This window comes from Macrotis lagotis, chromosome X (assembly GCF_037893015.1).
Source record: "Macrotis lagotis isolate mMagLag1 chromosome X, bilby.v1.9.chrom.fasta, whole genome shotgun sequence".
In the NCBI taxonomy this organism is placed as follows: Eukaryota; Metazoa; Chordata; class Mammalia; order Peramelemorphia; family Peramelidae; genus Macrotis; species Macrotis lagotis.
In genome coordinates, this window is record NC_133666.1 from 267,787,419 (window position 1) to 267,800,031 (window position 12,613).

General features: G+C 35.6%; 1 pseudogene; it reads right to left on the minus strand.

Annotated features, from left to right (window-relative positions):
• Positions 1 to 1,726: 1,726 nt before the first annotated feature.
• On the minus strand, positions 1,727 to 5,684 carry LOC141499022 (peptidyl-prolyl cis-trans isomerase-like 4 pseudogene; annotated as a pseudogene).
• Positions 5,685 to 12,613: the final 6,929 nt, after the last annotated feature.

The following is a 12,613-nucleotide window of genomic DNA, read 5'->3' on the forward strand; positions in this document are numbered from 1 at the left end:
TGTCGTTTGCATCCTACAAGGAGTAAATTAGTATCCGAACTGCATTGGCAGTTTTGCACATGCTCCGTATGGCACTATGGATCCTCACCGATTGAGATTTCTGTTTGTTTAAAACAGCTTTCATGCTGCTAATGCAGGGTGACCTGCAGCATCTTCCTCAACCTGGATAAAAGGCAGATTGTCCCTCCCCCCCATATAACACTGGGGGCTTGGGGATGGTTCTCCCCATCCCCCCCCCCACATACACACACACACACACAAGCACACAAATACACATACACACAAAGACGTATGGTAAATAGCTATCCTGTGAGGGCATTCAAAGAGATTCTATTCCTATTCTAGTATTTCCTTCATAGCTTTTACCTGGTCCCTTTTATTTGCCTTGACAACAACCTGAAGCTGTGACACATGTTTAATTTTCACATGAGAGGACTTGACCACAGCTATCAGTGAGTGTTCTATGGGCTCAAACGTGGGCAATGGTGCAGTGTGGGGTTTTTTCCACTCTAGAGATCTGGAAGATGATTTTGGTCCAGTCTGAATGGTAAGCCAGTCTGATCTACGACACCATGGATTTTAGCACCTCATCTATGTTTGATCAGCAGAAGGGTAAGATTGTTTTTCTTTTTATTATTCTTTCTTTTTAAAAAATAAAATGTACTGGTCCACAGCATCCTAGATACAGCTGGAAGGGTTTATAGTTATAAGGGTATTATAATGAGAGTGTGTGTTCATGTTGGTTACAGGGGGAAGGTAACATACGCACTTAGCAGTAGAGAATAGATGTGTCCCAAAGGTGATTTTTTTTCTGACAATTATTCAGGAAAGAAAAACAAAGTCCATCATGATCTGATTGTGCTTGCTACACAGACAGCAGTCTCTCTACCAGTTTTAAGAACTGAATGTAAGGAGGAACATAATTCAAGTAACATCATTTTAATTCCCATTAGAGCTTACTAATACCAAAAAAAAAAAAAAAAAAAAAAAAAAAAAAAGAAAGGTCTAAAGAGAAGGAAAAAACCGATTAGGATAAGGAATGGAAACAGGATTGATCATGCATGTATCATTTTGTTGCCAATGAAACCAGGATTTTGACTTGTCTATTTTCTTAATTTTTAGTTTCCTTTGGGAATGGCGAACATACAAATTTGTGCTGTCAAAAGAAACTTTCCCCAGGGGCTATACTATCTGTTACACCAAAATGATTATTTCTTTTATTATTATATAGTAGATCCTTCTTACACATATAGAAGGCATAAATTCTATATGAAGGGGTTGTTATGGAAATATAGATACATATTATTATCCTTATAATATATATTTAATTATATATATATATATAAACATAAATGGTATCCACATGGATTGCATATATTTTATGCATGTATAAAATGTGTGTAATATATTTATATATTTTTTAAATTTGGTTGCTGTATATTTCAGAATACTGTTTATATTTCATATACTAGTGTTATATCATATGTTTATTTATATATGTATATACAAATACATTTTGTGTGTACCTGAATGGCATATGCTTTATTGTATTCTTCTAATTCCAATGTACTTTTTTCTGTGCATGGTGCAGGAAATTTCCAATCTGTAAATATAAATATAATCCCCTTAGTCAGATTCTTATTATATTTGATGTCTAAATCCCTTTTCATAGTTTATTGGGTATTTTGCAGTATGTACCTTTAAGGTCCCAGAGTCTTTTTGGTCATTAAGATTTGCTTGAAGAGACTGCAGAAGGGCAGAAAAAATACTGGATTTATAAACAATCACTAAGAATAAATGATACTGTTGCCTCTATCCCCTCTATCCACTTCTCTCTGAGTCTTACTACCACCTCCTTCCAAGCCTATGACATGATGACCCAACAATCTCCTATGACGTAGCAGCACCAAAAGATTTAATGAGTGGTTTTTTCCAGTACAAGATTCATGTCTAAATGGCTAAATGCAACCATATCAATATATGTGGTTTCTTCTCCCATGGTAACATTTGTGTTCATTTTGCTAGGGTAGCTTTTCGGGGGAGGGGTTGTGATTGCCACCCACATCACCAATCGTTGAACATAAAAGCTTTTATGGGGCTTATTACCCTGTGGGAGGAATTCATAGTTCACCCACACTATCAGCACTAGGAGGGACCTGAAAGATGATCATTTTACAGCTGAGGAAACTGAGACTCAGAGGAGTAAATTGATAATATATATAAAGAGATTTGAAAACTTTAAAGCACACTACAAACATCAGGTGAGAGGCACTATGATGTAGTGGATGAACAGTAAGCCTCTGAATCTGGGTTCAAGTTTTACCTTTTATGCTAGTTTTGTGACACTCTGCAAGTCCCTTAACCTCTTAATGTCCCTAGGCAACTCAAAAAAAAAAAAAAACTATAACTTGCTAAGTAGCTACTTCCTCATTAGAGGGAGTTTCCAGGAGTTCCTTGTACAGAGGAAATCACATACCTGATCCCCTAAGGTCATCATTACCATCCATCATAATCATCATCATCATCATCATCATCATCATTATACTCAATCATTTATCAGTCAAGTAGCAGAGTCAACTTAATTTGACTTTTTTGACTCTGCATTCAGAATTTTTTCCACAATATTGATACAACTGTTGATTCATCTTAGCAAGAGCCATATCTCTACCATAAGAATACTTAAGAAAACTTAAAACTCAAAAAAACTTCCAGCAGCAAAAATTAGATAGGAGAACTTTACAATTCAATGAATAATTTCATGGACTTCTTTTTTTTCATTAATTTAGGGAATTATTCCTGGCCACATGAAGCTGGAAACTTCAAGCACTGTTACAAAAATAATAATGATAATAATAATAGCAATAACTAAAGTTAAATAAAACTAGTTAAAATAGTTTTTAAAATATCTACTAATTAAATGATTTCCCCCTTATTTTCTTCCAGCAGTATAGTACAGTAGAAAAATTTTGGATTGGGAATCAGGAAACCTGAGTTCTTAGTGCCATTTCTATCACTAACTTACTGTGTGTCCTTGGATAAGTTACTTTACTCTCTGGGTTTCCATTACTTCATCAAACAAAAAAAAGTGTTGCTCTAGAATAGGTCCCGTCCAGTCTTCCTGAATCCAAGGCCAGTGCTCTATCCACTGCATCATCTAGCTGCCCCGGTTCACTTACAAACTTCCCTCCAGCAGAAGCAGCTTAATCTTTTCTGACTAGGGCTGGTCCAGATCCATCACCTCTGTCTTTACTTTAGGGATGCTATAAAATAATGAATTAATGATTCTCTTCTATACAGAGCTGTCCCTCATTCTGGGACAGTCCCTAAAGTTATAAAAAAAAGATCTCTATCTCTCTCCCCACTAAGAACTTGGAGCAACTAGGTATTATAGTAAATGATAGAGTACCCAACCTGGAGTCAGGAAAGCCTAAACTCAAATCTATCCTCAGACACTAGCCATGTTTTTCTGGCCAAGTAATTTAACCTTTGTTTGCCTGAATTTGCTCATCTGTAAAATGTGGAAAATAATAGCACCTATCTCCCAGAGTTGTTGTGAGGATCAAATGAAATATTAATTATAAAGCACTTGGCAAAAGTAAGCACCATATAAATGTTAGCTACTATTAATTGGCCATAATAAAAACACCTGCCTTGCAGAGTGGTTATGAAGATAAAATAAGATTTATTTATTTTTGATGGGTCGAAGTTATACATAAAATGTTCTTGTAATAGAGGCTTAAAGGAAAAAGAACATGGGTACAGAGCTGGGAAAATCACAGCTATTCTGGAGCTGCATCTAAAGCCATTCTCAGCATTCCATGGAGAAAGTCAGGTCACTAAGGACTGAGACTTTTCTCATACTAACAATTTGACTTTTTCTCAACAAGAAAAGATTCAGCAGACCAGGAACTTTCTGAGATTCCACAGAAAGGGCATTCACAAAGAACTGTGCGCTCAGAAGAATAGTGCCTGGGATTAATTTCTCAATTGACCTTTTATGAGTTTGTGTATCTCTCTCTAGATACAAGGGAGACATACCTGTTAGGTTTCTAAAACTCTTCATAACATACCGTGCTAGACCTATTATATTTAATCCTCTCTCCACCTTCAAAGGTCCAACCAAACTACAGTCAAATTATACTTCTTGCTGTTCCTCAATAACAACATTCCATGTCCCACCTCTCTACCTTTATCCAGGCTGTTACAACCCCCACCCCTCCCCAGCCTATAGCACACTCCCTTATGGTTTCATTCTTGGAATCCCTAGTTGGCTTCAAAGTTCAATTTATAGATCCTTTCTGATCCCCCCGAGCTACTAATTCCATCCTACCAAAATTATATTATTTGTTTTGCATATATTTATATGTGTGCTTGGACACTCAAAAAATTGAAAACGCCTCAAAGGGAGAAACTGTTCATTTGACTTTTGTTTTTTATTCCCACCATTTAAGTGGCAAAGTGGATAGAGCTCCAGACATGGAGTAAGAAAGATCTGTTTAAATACAACTTTAAACACTTACCTGTATGACCCTAGGCAAGTCATTTAACTTCTGCCTTAGGTTCTTCATTTGTGCTTAGGTCTTTGTCTTTAATTGTTTTTGGACTTCCTTTTTTATCCCTTTCTCTTTCATGGGGTTCTATTTGGTGTTTAGACTTAGTGTTACTATTATAGACAACTATCCCAAGATTCAATGGGCCTGTGGCTTTGAGATACTTCCTTTTTTTTTTCACTCTTTCACTTATCTTCACTACATTCTTTTTCATACTGTTGTAATTCTCTTCAGAACAGTGGTGAGTTTTCTTCTTATGCATTTTATTTAAATGTAAGTGATTGTCTGCCTCATCATCTAGCACAAGGTCATATTTTGTGTCCTGTTTGTGTTCTACTTTATCTTTGAGAGCAAATTTTAAAGAATTTTCCTGGTCCTTTTTAAAATATATATTCCTTGAAATTATTCTTGGTATATATTTCCCAGCTTTCCCTCTCCTTTTAACTTTTGCAACAGACTAAAATCTATATATGTTCATCTCATCTCTAAGTACATAATAGATTTTGAAAAAATATTTTTCACAATGGTCTTCATTTTCAAATTCAATAAATGCATAACAAAGGAACTCTCCCGTCTTTCAGTCACAACTTTACAGCTTGTTATGGACACAAATCTTGAGAAACTTATTATTCATCTATGGTCACTGGATTCAATTCAAGCACAGTTTCTGGAAGCTTGATTATCTGCATCTGGCAATTGTCCCATCACTTCTAAAAGAATGAACTGAGCTTTTGGTTTTTTCCCCACTTTCCTAATCATTGTTTCTTCAACTGATCTCCTTTATAAATTATCAATTTTTTCATCTTCTATTCAGCTACTTTCTAGTTGTTCCTTGGTTGGTTCCAGTGATCAATCAGGAATTGGTACACCAACTGTATCATCAAATGGATCATCTAAAATCACTGTGAGATTTTTTTCTGCTGTCTTGATAAGTTTCAAAGTCTTTGTCAACAAAAGTGTCTTTCATTTTCTTGTATGTATTCATTCATTTTGTTATTTAATCAAACACTCTATGTACACCTGGTCAAGATAATCTGGATTTTCTCCTGCAATAAAAAGAAACAGATCCATATTGATCATACAGTATCCTTTGTTAAAATTTGTTTTTCCAACAGAAATAGTTTTCAACATCATTTTTTGTTAAAGTTTTGAGTTTCACATTTTTTTCCTTCCTTTTTTCCCTCCCCACTCCCTGTGACAGATGAGACATGACATCCTAATCTAGGTTATATTTGTATAACTATGTTAAACATATCTCCATATTAACCGTGTTGTGAAAAAAATAATCACAACAAAAGAAAAAAAACATGAGAGGAAAAAACATAAAACAAATTTTTAAAACTTGAAAATAGTAAGCTTTGTAATGCATTCTGGCTCTACAGTTCCTTTTCTGGTTGTGGATGATATTTTCCAATACAAGTCCTTTAGAATTGTTCTTGATTGTTATACTGCTGAGATGAACAAGTCTATCATAGATGATCACCACATGGTTCCTTTTTTCTTGTGCTTAATTCTTGGAATTTTTTCTTCTTGTGTGTGCTTATTCACTAAATTGCACAGAAACTGCCTCTCCTCCATGAAGAGTACCCATAGGATTACCAGGTTGTATAATAAAACCTCCCTGAACATTAAGAATGAGACAATAACTGCAGTACTTTATTTTGCCCAACTTTAGAGCATTCAAACAAGCCTGTAGCCTCTCCTCTGTGTACAGATTGATAGCAATGTCTCCCAAAGTAGTTTCCAGCCACACTGCTTCCAGACTCTGAGAGCAGAGACCCACAAACAGTTCTGCACTGGTGATGCTTCAGCAAGTTCAGCATAATTGCTATAGTAATAACTTGAGATAATGCTTTAAAAGCATTTTGCAAACCTAAAAGCTAGCTATACTAATATTAGCTATTATTGTTTACCATTTGTTGCATCTCCCTCTGTCACCACTGTGCAAAAAACACAGATTCAGATCAATGATTCAGTGGTTAACCACTGTGTCTCATAGAAAAGCAAAAGAGATAGTAAAAGAAACTTTAAGAAACTGGAATAGGTTAAAAAATAAATAGGAGTAGAGAAACAAGCTGGTTTCTCTTCAAAGAGGGAAAGACAAGAGGAGTGGGAGTGAAAGAATATGAAAGTGTGGATCCACCAGTTCTATTCTAAGGACAGCAGAAACAGTTGCAACCACTCTGTAGTTGTTTCATCTGGCTTTGGCATAACTGTTACAAATTTAGTGTTTTAGTGTTTCAAAATTCATTCTTATGCCCAGTCATTTGTTGTTATGCCCCTAATGACAGAACAATGATACCACCAATGATGGTGTTTATTATATCTGACCTAGGTAAAATGCAGAAAATCCCACACAAAGGTTCCCAAACTGCTCATCATATCTTATCCTCATGTCCTCTAGAAATTAGCCTTGCCATAGCTCTACTTCCTCACATGTCACTGGTATCTCTGGACTTCTTTGATTCTTAAGATGTGATGGGAAGCTAGCCTTTAGGTATCATTTTTCTTTTTGGTTTTATAGGGGAACTAGTCAAACCCTAGTGAATTTTTGTCTATCAGAAGGTATAGGGGATATAGCTGCCCAATGTCCTGCCACACATTATCTGTGTACATGTCTTTTCTTTGTATTAAGTGTTTTATTTTTCTTTTTATCCCGGAACTTAGCCCAATGGCTAAAACATAGTCAACACTTAATAAATACTTACTGACTGATTGCAGGGCAGACAGATGAAGTGGCTTACCCCAAGGAATACAACTAGTAAAGCCAGGGCTAGAAGCCAGATCTCATTCCTGGTCCAGCACTTCTTCAATTCTCCTTCCTCCTTTCCTTGTCCCAAACTCAACATGTTGAGTAAGCCAAGGAGAACAAATCGAGAATTCCATTGGCAGCTATTTTTGCTTCAGGCAACTTTGGTGAAGTTGGGGAGTTGGGGGGGAGCGGATTGACTCCAAATGCCATTGGCATCCTGTCCTGGGAAAACCCTGACTCATATTGTACTTCACCACAGGCAAAGAGTTTTTCATTACAACTTTTTATTTCTTCCTCCATTTTGTACTACCAAAATAACCTCTTCTTCAATGATATGTTGGACAGACAACCAGAAACATCGCCTTTTCAATGTGAGGTAGATTGAGGCAGTAGGAAAACACCTGAACTTGGAGTCAAAAGGCCAATATTTGAATCCTAGTGAAAATTTCATAGGACAAATTACTCTTCTGGAAGACTGCTACCTCAACTGTAAAATGGGGCTAATACTGACTAACCTCATAAGATTGAATCAATAAGATTATCATATAATTTTCATAAAATACTATATAGATGTCAGTTATTATCATTCTCTTTATTCACAAAGTAATGGTTTTTATATAAGACGACCTTCAAGGCCTTAAGTCAAGCATATTGAGCAGGAGACTAAACTATTGAGTGAATCAGGATACCTTAGAAGTAGTGTGACCTAGAGGAAAAGACCCTGGTTTTAAAGTGAGGAGACATGATTTCTATTACATCTCTGATGCCCAATTTCCCTATCTGAAAATGGGATGATAATAATTCATCCTACTAGTTCACAGGGAAGGGTCCTTTGGAAAGTACCTTACAAATCTCTAAGTGATATATAAATGTGAATTATTAGTTGAATGTGCCAGAAAAGTCATGATCAGCTATTTAAAACATTGTGAAATAGTCTGTTTGTCTTCTGACTTCCTCAACCTCCTTTCTTTTTGCATACTTTTATCCCTTCAATTGCAACAAATCTTTTTCTTCTGGTCCCCTTCCTTATTTTGCTCCTAAGAAAGAATTTGATATTAGTAATTTATCTCTCAGTGTGAATTTAAGTTAATTTAGATTTTGCATATTAAAACCTTCCATTATACAACAAAGAAATAATAAAAAAGATTCTTTTTCTTCATGGAAGGGATTTTTAGATATTAGTAAATGGAGAAACAAGCCTTATACCACCCTTAAATCAGACAGCAATGGTGTTGGTTCTATAAGGCCCAAGCATGCTGCAAAATATTCTGGAGTCAGAATAAGCCTCTTGTTCTCTAGAATGATTGGATCAGTTCACAGCTCCACCAACAGTCATTAGTTTCCCAGTTTACCCACATCCCCTCCAACATCGATTGTTTTCTTTTTCTATCATATTAGCCAGTCTGATAGGTGTGAGGCATATACATTTTAAAAGTCAAGTTGATGTTCCAATCATGATGTTTTTTAAGTTTCCACTCATAGATGTGCCAAGGCTTTGCATTTCAACTCTTTATCCAGATCAAAAAATTAATCTGAGAATGTTTTTGAAACATCTAGATTTATTCTTTGCTGAAAAGGCAAATATTGCCAATCTGGTATGATTACCAAATGCCCTTGAACAGGAAAGTAAATGAAATGCAAAGAGACTTCAGGAGGAAGGAAGGAACTTTAAGGAGAGCAGAGTGAACAAGTGAAAAAGAGCAGAATTAATCTAGAGCAGATCATTACTATATTGTGTAACAAAATCTGTGTTCCTTTTCCCGGAATATAACCCATCAGGGATATGGAAAATTTCACAATTGATTTTCAAATTCTAAGCTCATCAGATAGAACACCAGTTGGCACATTCAGAAGCATTCCATCTTTGGAAGGACAATGTTGGGTTCCTCTAAAAGAGGGATCATATGTTTTAGTATAGAACCAGGAAGGTTGGGAATATCAATCATTTAGTAAAAGGAAATATGAAGTTTACAAGACAGTAAAGCAAGCCAGATTTATTGAGGCGAGACATTCAAAAACCAAAAGGCAGTCAAAGAGAATTTTGGAATGCAACTGTGCAACTGGTGGGTCCCTAGAGGAAATAGAGCACCTTCTAACCAGTACAGTCTGGGTTTTTCTTTGGATCAAAAAAGATCAAGCATTGTGGGAAGGGAATAAAGAACCTGGAACTGTGGACTGTTGCTAATTCATGTTAATGGAGAATTGAAGGTTATTCAAATGCTTCACCTTTGAAAAAAAGACTCTGGGCTGTTATTACTTGGTTTTATTCTGACAAAGGAATTCAGCTTCCTTATCAGGGGAGTTTTGAGTTTTCCCAGGGATTCTTTATTTAATGTGTCAGGGATGTAATTCAACCAGTACCTGGCCAAAAGTTACCTCTATAACAGTCAATCCTTCCTTCAATTCCATTCCAAGAGGGATTCCTGTAGGATATCCTTCAGGAAGCCCACTTTTGGATAGTCCTGTCTTAAAGCCAAAATCTGTCCTCTGAAACTCCACTAGGTACTCCAGGTTTCTCCTTCTATGATCCAGTAGGACAAGGTTAATACTCATCTACATCACAAATCTTCAAATATTGGACAGTCACTATATAGTCTTTCCAAATCTTCTCAAAACTAAACATCCCCAATTCCTCCAACTAATTTTAATTCACATTTTTCAAATACCCAGCTATTTGTAATTCATTGGAAAGAGCACTGGACTTGGAGTCTGGCTTCAAATTCTGGCATGAATGTAATCTTGAGCAAGTCACTTCTAGTCTCTCTAAGTCTGAGTTTCCACATAAATTTCATTGGAAAATGTTAGCTTGGCTACTTTCTAAGACCCTTTCCAAATTTAAAATCTATGATCAAAAGATAATGGAAGATCCTGTCATTTCTATCTTCACCATATCTCTCAAATGGCTCCTTCTCTCTATCACCATGCCAGTGTAATGCCTTAGCACCTCATTTTTTCACTATTGCAATTGCCTATTGGTTAGGTTGTGTGACTTCTCTTTCCCCACTGCAGGATGTGCTGCTATCAGGTGTCAAATGAAATCTTCCTAAGACCCAGACCAGACTGTCATTCCCCTTTCAATAACCTCTCTGAGGATCCCTTTCATCTCCAGGACCAGACATAAAATCCTGATTAACTTTTTAAAGTCTTCCCTACCTTTCTAGTTTGCCCATATCATACACCCCACCATCATCTGGGTTCTGTGATAGTGTCCTCTTTGTTTGTTGTTGTTTACACAAGTTACACCATTTCCTAACCACAACTATTTTCACTGGTTATCCCCTGTGACTAGAATTTTCTTCTTCTCTACCCCCTGACTTTCCAAATATTGTTTAAACATTATCATATCATTATATTAATCTTTATTGCAATGAATCAATATATCATAAACATTCATATATTCATATTACCTATAGTGTATTACATATAAATTTTACATGTAAGCATAATATGCTATAAGTACATATAAATGTTACACATACATATTACCTATAAATATGCTTTATTGTAAATATTAGAGCAAATAGATGCTACAAAATAATAATAATTAAATAATAAATGGAGTTCCATGTGGTGATAGTTATTCAATAGCAATTACCTATATTTCCTTTTATTATATTTTTATTATTTTTATTTTACATTATTAACACATTAATAAAATCTTTCTTAAACATATTTTATATCAACATATCTATATTGCATCTTTTATTAAGTTTTATTATCATAAACATATTTCTATTATATAGTATATTACATATAAATATTACATGTATGTATAATAATATACTATAAGCACATAGAAATGCTGCACATGCATATCATATTGCATATAAATATGCTATATTATAAATATTATGGCAAATAGATGTTATAAAATTAATACTAAATAGAGTTTCATGTGGTAAAAATGTTATTCAGCAGCAATTACATATCTTAAGAACTCAGTGGGAATATGTTTCACATATCACTCTAGACTGTTCTTTTTGCCTTAACCTTTGAGAAGTCAAGACCATCATTGAAGAATCAAAAGAACATTTTTTAGTGGAGCATCACATGCACTTATGTAATATACTGAGCTTTTGTGTACATATAATTTTCCACTACTGGGCTCCATGAGAGCAACAATCAGGTCCTGTCTCATATTTGAACATCCCACAAAGCTCATCACAGTACTTTGCCCACAGTGAGCATTTAAGCATGTTAACTTTACTTTCTTTGACTTGATTACTGATAGATTTTCAGTTGTTTGTCCTTTGTTTCTGAAGAGGATAATGACTTCAGGGAGATGATGCCATGATATGCATTGGCTTTAAGTGAGGGAAGGCTTTGAAAAGTCAACAGCCCTACTTTCTCCTCTAGAGCCATCTGGATCCAGGGGCCAGATATAGATCAGGACATCTGGAGAGGTCCCTGGCTACAGTCTTTTTAAGATCTTTTTTAAAGGTCTTTTTTCAAATTTTTATTTATTTAAGGCAATGGGTTTAAGTGACTTGCCCAAGGCCACACAGCTAGGTAATGTCTGAGGCCACATTTGAATTCAGGTTCTCCTGACTCCAGGGCTAGTACTCTAGCCATACACCACCTAGCTGCCCCTTAAGGTCTTCTTAAGGTAAGGTCTTTAACAGGTCTTGGTTAAAAGTGATTAAGCAATTTCCTCGGGGGGTATGTTAGTAAAAATTTCATAGCCTGCTCTCTGAAAATCCTGCCACACTTTTATGTTTAATTTGCATTATCAATATTTTCTCCCTCACTTTCTTAAGTCTAGACAACCAACAAAACAATAAATCAAGACCTGATTTGTGGTACTTATAAATATTTGCAGTTCACTCAGAAAATTTGACAATACTCTACAGAACCATAAAAACTGACTCCAGCACACCCCTCATATGTTCTCTTTAGAATATTTGAAAATTGGATAGACCTCACTTAATTTCAGAATTTACTAGCCAAATTATGAGTCTATGAGAGTTGGTCTGCTGTCTTGAGGAGGAGTATGTTGATATGCTATGCAGAAACCACTTGAAAATGCAATCAAGTTATAAGTAGGACTAGCAGTGCTGAGTAACTTGTTTAGAAAGGGTTGACTATGACTTATAAAGTTAGGACTCAAATTCAAAGGTTCCTTCAATGCCCATTTCCATCTATAAACCTTTCTTCCTAAACTCTCTCCACACAGGCTGCCAAATTAAAATTCATAAAGTACGGGTCCCATATCCTGTGCTCAAAAGCTTCAGTGGCTCCCTAATGCCTCTAGATTAAAAATATGTAACTTAAAATGATTCCTAATCTGGCTTTAGCTTACATTTCCAGGTTT